We start from the raw sequence: 7,651 nt of genomic DNA on the forward strand, positions 1-7,651 counted from the left end.
GCATATTAATGGATATAGGGATAGGAACAAAGAATACATTTGATATTTTCTACAATTGGAAAACTAGTGGGCAGCAGTAACCATCAGTAACCAATCCCCTCAAGTCCTGGATCATCTGAGCAAATGACATTTGCTGTTGTCCATTTTATCTCAGGGTCCTACTTCACCCTGATGCGTGGAGCTCTTTAACTGACTGTTCACCCATAGCTGGGGCAGTGGTTGGGCGTGTCCACATGCCAGTGGGCATGCACATAAAACCTCTGTGGTCTACTGCTACGGAAAGATTGCAAGCAGCTGTCGTAAGTTAGCTAGTTACCATACAAGATGGCGCCGACAGAGATGGTCGCCTCACTTCAGGGCCTTAGGAATCTATGCAGTAATGCGTTTTTTATGTATTATTTCTTACATTGTTAGCCCAGAAAATCTAAAGCGTTATTACATACAGCCGGGAAGAACTACTGGATATAAAAACGACGTCAACTTAGCAACATTATGACCAGGAATACGACTTTCCCGAAGTGGATCCTTTGTTCTGACATCCACCCTGGACATGGGATCTTATACCAGAGGCCGACCCAAAACAACACGGTCACCGCAGGAGAGGCCTATGGATTGGAGTGGCCTACTGGTCACTTAGAAGGCGAGCACACCATCCACCGCTTCCGAGCATATCACTCGCCAATGTCCAATCTCTAGACAACAAGGTGGACGAAATTAGGGCACAAGTTTCCTTCCAGAGAGACATCAGAGATTGTTACATTCTCTGATTCACGGAAACATGAATCACTTTGGATATGTTGTCAGATTCGGTACAGCCACTTGGTTTCTTCATGCATCTCGCCTGACAAAAACAAACATCTCTCTGGTAAGAAGAAGGGCAGGGGTGTCTTGCCTTATGATTAACGACGCATGGTGTAATCATAACAACATACAGGAACTCAAGCCCTTTTGTTCACCTGACCTAGAATTCCTTACAATCAAATGCCAACTGCATTATCTACCAAGAGAATTCTCCCCAAGCAGATACCTCAACAGCCCTGAAAGAACTTCACTGGACTATATGTAAACTGTTAACCATATACACTGAGGCTGCAATTATTGTAGCTGGAGTGTAGGGGGCAGTATTTTGATGTTTGGATGAAAAACGTACCCAAATTAAACTGCCTATTTCTCAAGCTCAGAATCTAGAAAATGCATGTAATTGTCAGATTAGGATAGAAAACACTCTAAAGTTTCCAAAACGGTCCAAATATTGTCTGTGAGTATAGCAGAACTGATATTGCAGGCGAAAACCTGAGGAAAATCAAACCAGGAAGTGGCCTCTATATTGAAAGCTCTCTGTTCCATAGACTGCCTTCGCTCCATTTAAAGGGATATCAACCAAATTCCTTTTCCTATGGCTTCCCCATGGTGTGAACAGTCTTTAGACATAGTTTCAGACTTTTATTTTGAAAAATGAGCGAGAAAGATCACATCGTGTCATTGTATGGCTGGGTGCCAGCAGCGTTTTGTATGCGCAACAGGTTGGAGCAGCCATTTTCTCTCTCTCTCCTATTGAAGAAGCTACATTCCCGGTTGATATATTATCGATTCTAAATTGTAAAAACAACCTGAGGATTGATTATAAAAAACGTTTGAAATGTTTCTACGAACATTACGGATACTATTTGGAATTTTCATCTGCGATGTCGTGACCGCTCGAGCCTGTTGATTTCTGAACATAACGCGCCAACCAAATGGAGGTATTTTGGATATAAAAATAATCTTTATGGAACAAAAGGAACATTTATTGTATAACTGGGAGTCTCGTAAGTGCAAACATCCGAAGATCATCAAAGGTATGCGATTTAATGTATTGCTTTTCTGACTTTCGTGACCAATCTACTTGGCTGCTAGCTGTTTGTAATATTTTGTCTAATGAGAGAGATGTGCTTACATAAACGCCTGGTATGCTTTCGCCGAAAAGCTTTATTGAAATCTGACACGCCAGGTGGATTAACAACAAACTAAGCTGTGTTTTTCTATATTGCACTTGTGATTTCATGAAAAATAAATATTGTTAGTGATTAATTAGAATTTGGCGCTCTGCAATTCAGCGGTGGTTGACGAAAATGATCCCGCTAAGGGGATGGGTGCATCAGCTAATCTGAGAACAAGGCTTCCTAAATTCTATCAGCATATCGAATGCGTGACATGAGCTGGTAGCATTCTGGACCATTGCTACTCTAACTTCCGCAATGCATACAAAGCCCTCCCCTGCCCTCCCTTCAGCAAATCTGACCATGACTCCATTTTGTTGCTCCCAGCCTATAGACAGAAACTAAAACAGGAAACGCCCGTGCTCAGGTCTATCCAACGCTGGTCTGACCAATGGGATTCCACGCTTCAAGATTGCTTCGGTCACATGGACTGGGATATGTTCCAGGTAGCCTCAGACAACAACACTGATGTATATGCTGACTCTGTGAGCGAGTTTATTAGCAAGTGATGTTGTACCCACTCTGACTATAAAAACCTCCCCTAACCAGCAGGCTGGTGTGTTTACGGACATATTCAATCAATCCCTATCCTAGTCTGCTGTGCCCACATGCTTCAAGACGGCCACCACTGATCCTGTTCCCAAGAAAGCTAAGGTAACTGAACTAAATGACTATCCCTTGCCCCGTAGCACTCACTTTTGTCTTCATGAAGTGCTTTGAGAAACTAGTCAAGGATCATATCATCTCCACCCTACATGATACCCTAGACCCACTCCAATTTGCTTACCTCCCCAATAGGTCCACAGACGATGCAATCGCCATCACACTGCACACTGTCCTGTCCCATCTGGACAAGAGGAATACCTATGTAAAAATGCTGTTCATTGACTACAGCTCAGCATTTAACACCATAGTACCCTCCAAACTCGTCGACCCCGCCCTGTGCAAATGGGTCCTGGACTTTCTGACGGGCCGCCCCCAGGTGGTGAAACAACATCTTCACCCTGCTGATCCTCAACACAGGGGCCCCACAAGGTTGTATTCTCAGCCATCTCCTGCACTCCCTGTTCACCCATGACTGCGTGGCCATGCACACCTCCAACTTAATCATCAAGTTTGCAGGCGACACTACAGTGGTAGGCTTGATTACCAACAACGACGAGACGGCCTACAGGGAGGAGGGTGGGTGTGGTGTCAGGAAAATAGTGTGGTGTCAGGAAAATAACCTCTCACTCAACGTCAACAAAACAAAGGAGATGATTGTGGACTTCGGGAAACAGCAGAGGGAGCACCCCACATTCACATTGATGGGACGGTAGTGGAAAAGGTGGAAAGTTTTAAGTTCCTCGGCGTACACATCAAGGACAAACTGAATTGGTCCACCCACATAGACAGCGTGGTGAAGTAAGCGCAACAGTGCCTCTTCAACCTCAGGAGGCTGAAGAAATGTGGCTTGTCACCTAAAACACTCACAAACTTTTACAGATGCACAATCAAGGACATCTTGTCGGGCTGTATCATCGCCTGGTATGGGAACTGCTCCACCCACAACTGCAAGGCTCTCCAGAGGGTAGTGCGGTCTGCACAACGCATCAGCGGGGGCAAACTACCTGCCCTCCAGGACACCTACAGCACCCGATGTCACAGGAAGGCCAAGAAGGTCATCAAGGACAACAACCACCCAAGCCACTGCCTGTTCACCCCGTTACCATCCAGAAGACGAGATCAGTACAGATGCATCAAAGCTGGGACCGAGAGACAAAAGCTGTTTTTCAATCACAAGGCCATCAGACTGTTAAACAGCTATCACTAACATAGAGTGGCTGCTGCCAACATACAGACTCAAATCTCTGGCCACCGTAATAGATTGAATAAATAGATTTAATAAAGATATCACTAGTCACATTAAATAGCGCCACTTTAATGTCTACATATCCTGTATTACTCATCTCATATTTACAGTTGAAGTAGGAAGTTTACATACACCTTAGCCAAATACATTTAAACTCACTTTTTCACAATTCCTGACATTTCATCCTAGTAAACATTCCCTGTCTTAGGTCATTTAGGATCACCACTGAATGTGAAATGTCAGAATAATAGTAGAGAGAATGATTTATTTCAGCTTTTTTTTCTTCACATTCCCAGTGGGTCAGAAGTTTACATACATAAATTAGTATTTGGTAGCATTGCCTTTAAATTGTTTAACTTGGGTCAAACGTTTCAGGTAGCCTTCCACAAGCTTCCCACAATAAGTTGGGTGAATTTTGGCCCATTCTTCCTGACAGAGCTGGTGTAACTGAGTCAGGTTGGTAGGCCTTGCTCACACAGTCCTTTTCAGCTCTGCCCACAAATTTCTATGGGATTGAGATCAGGGATTTGTGATGGCCACTCCAATAGCTTGACTTTGTTGTCCTTAAGCCATTTTGTGGTTGGGATGGTGTTCTACGGCTTGCAAACCTCCCCCTTTTTCCTCAAAACATAACGATGGTCATTATGGTCAAACAGTTCTATTTTTGTTTCATCTGACCAGAGGACATTTCTCCAAAAAGTACAATCTTTGTCCACATGTGCAGTTGCAAACCATAGTCTGGCTTTTTTATGGTGGTTTTGGAGCAGTGGCTTCTTCCTTGCTGAACATCCTTTCAGTTTATGTCGATATAGGACTCGTTTTACTGTGGATATAGATACTTTTGTACCTGTTTCAACCAGCATCTTCACAAGGTCCTTTGTTGTTGTTCTGGGATTGATTTGCGTCTCCTTCCGGAGCGGTATCATGGCTGCGTGGTCCCATGGTGTTTATACTTACGTACCATTGCTTGTACAGAATAACGTGGTAACTTCAGGCGTTTGGAAATTGCTCCCAAGGATGAACCAGACTTGTGGAGGTCTACAATTCTTAGCCTATCAGAAGCTTCTAAAGCTGTGACATCATTTTCTGGAATTTTCCAAGCTGTTTAAAGGCACAGTCAATTTAGTGCATGTGAACTTCTGACCCATTGGAATTGTAATACATTGAGTTATAAGTGAAATAATCTGTCTGTAACCAATTGTTGGAAAAATTACTTGTGTCAAGCACAAAGTAGATGTTCTAACCGACTTGCCAAAACTATAGTTTGTTAACAAGAAATTTATGGAGTGGTAGAAAAACAAGTTTAAATGACTCCAACCTAAGTGTATGTAAACTTCTGATTTCAACTGTACAGGGGGTACCGGTACTGAGTCAATGTGCGAGGGTACAGGTTAGTTGAAGCAATTTAAGTAATATGGACATGTTGGTAGGGGTAAAGTGACTATGCATAGATAATAAACAGTGAGTAGCAGTGGATAAAAAAGGGGGGGGGGTGTCAGTGCTAATAGTCCAGGTAGCTGTTTTATTAGCTGTTCAGCAGTCTTATGGCTTAGGGGTAGCCTTGTGTACCGAGTCTTGGCCCCCGGTGCCGCTTGCTTGCCATGTGGTAGCAGACAGAACAGTTTATGACTTGAGTGGTTGGAGTCTTTGGCAATTTTTAGAGCCTTCCTCTGACACCGCCTGGTATAGAAGTCCTGGATGTCAGGAAGCTTGGCCCCAGTGATGTACTGGGCTGTACGCACTACCCTTTGTAGCGCGGTGATGCATCCAGTCAAGATGCTCTCAATGGTGCACCTGTATAACTTTTTGTGTGAACACCTAGGAACTTGAAACTCTCAACCTGCTCGGCCCTCCTTTTCCTGTAGTCCACAATCATCTCCTTTGTCTTGAGGTTGTTGTCCTGGCACCACACTGCCAGGTCTCTGACCTCCTCCCTGTAGGCTGTCTCATCATTGTCAGTGATCAGGCCTACCGCCGTTGTGTTGTTGGAAAACTTAATGATGATGTTGGAGTTGTGCTTGGCCACACAGTCATGGGTGAACAGGGAGTATAGGAGGGGACTAAACATGCACCCCTGAAGGGCCCCCGTGTTGAGGATCAGTGTTGCAGATGTGTTGTTGCCTACCCTTACCACCTGGGGGCAGCCCGTCAGCAAGTCCAGGATCCAGTTGCAGAGGGAGGTGTTTAGTCCCAGGGTCCTTAGCTTAGTGATGAGCTTTGAGGGCACTATGGTGTTGAATGCTGAGCTGTAGTCAATGAACAGCATTCTCACGTAGGTGTTCCTTTGTCCGTGTGGGAAAGGGCAGTGCTGAGTGGAACAGAAATGGTGAAGCAGGTATCATGTCCTCGACATTAAGGACAGGGGCCATGGCACTCAGGTTCTAGAGCTGCTAGACCAGGTAGAGAAGATTATGTCAGGAAACATATAGAGCAGGGGTCTCCAATCCTGTTCCTGGGTCCTGGAAAGCTACCATCCTGTAAGTTTCCGCTCCAACCCTAATCTAGCGCACCTGATTCTAATAATTAGCTGGTTGATAAGCTGAATCAGGTTAGTTTCAACTGGGGTTGAAAGGAAAACCTACAGGAGGGTAGCTCTCCAGGAACAGTGTTGGACAGCCCTGATATAGAGCTTCTATTGCAGTCAGACCTACCTGGTGGCAGAGGCCCAGGTCAGAAGGAAATGTACAAAAGGAACGAGAGAGAAAACAAAGGGAGGAGTGGGAGATGAAAGAGAAGGTTAATAAAGAGATGCAGGTCTCTCTGACGAAGATGGAAGGAGTAATTCCGGACCATGAGAGAAATATCAGGACACTCAGTGAGCGAACTACTGACCTGGAGAGACAGGTGAAAGAAGAGCGGGATGAGGAGAAGAAAAGAGATCTAAGGATTAAGCTAAAAATGAAGTCTGATCGAAGGGATGAGAGTGAGAAAGAGCGAGAGAAGGAGAGGAGGGAGAGGGAAGAGATGCACAGGAATGATATAGGAAATATGAGACAGCATGAAGAAGAGGCCATAGTTGAAGCAGAGAGAAACATGATGAAGGTGGTCCTACCTGAGTTACAGAGGAGCATCATGATCTCAGTGACAAAGATGCAGAGTGAGTTCAGCAGACAGCTGGAGGAGAAGGACAGAGAATTGAGAGATTGATACAAAAGCTAACCTCTCAGTGAGAATTGTTTTGAGGAAATCTATTTTATGGAACCATACACACACAGAGGCCAAGAGAAGACAAACATAATTTGGGGTTACTGAGACTGTTGCCTTCATGTGATCAGAGAGGAGAAAAGATAGAGTGTATCATGGAGTTACTGTATTCATCCCACACTGCTGGGACAAGAGGAATATTTACCTGTATCAGTTGATCACAGTCACATTGTAAAGAGATAAAAAAGTGGGTAGTTCAAATGGCACTTATGTGAATAGTTGGAGGGGACACTCATCAGAGTTATTATGATGTGATAATTAATCCAACACATTCTTAACAGTCTTCAGTAAAAGATGGGTGAATAAAATATTATAAATATTTTCATATCTACAGTACCAGTCAAGAGTTTGGACTCACCTACTCATTCCAGGGTTTTTCTTTATTTTTACTCTTTTCTACATTGTAGAATAATAGTGAAGACATCAAAACTATGAAATAACACATGGAATCATGTAGTATGGAATCATGTAGGTCATCTCTGTATACCCATTGAAAGACCCACTGGTTGATGCTTATTTATAAAACCCTCTTAGGCCTCACTTCCCCCTATCTGAGATATCTACTGCATCCATCATCCCCCACATACAACACCCGTTCTGCCAGTTCCCCAAAGCA

This window comes from Oncorhynchus kisutch, linkage group LG20 (genome assembly GCF_002021735.2).
Source record: "Oncorhynchus kisutch isolate 150728-3 linkage group LG20, Okis_V2, whole genome shotgun sequence".
NCBI lineage: Eukaryota > Metazoa > Chordata > Actinopteri > Salmoniformes > Salmonidae > Oncorhynchus > Oncorhynchus kisutch.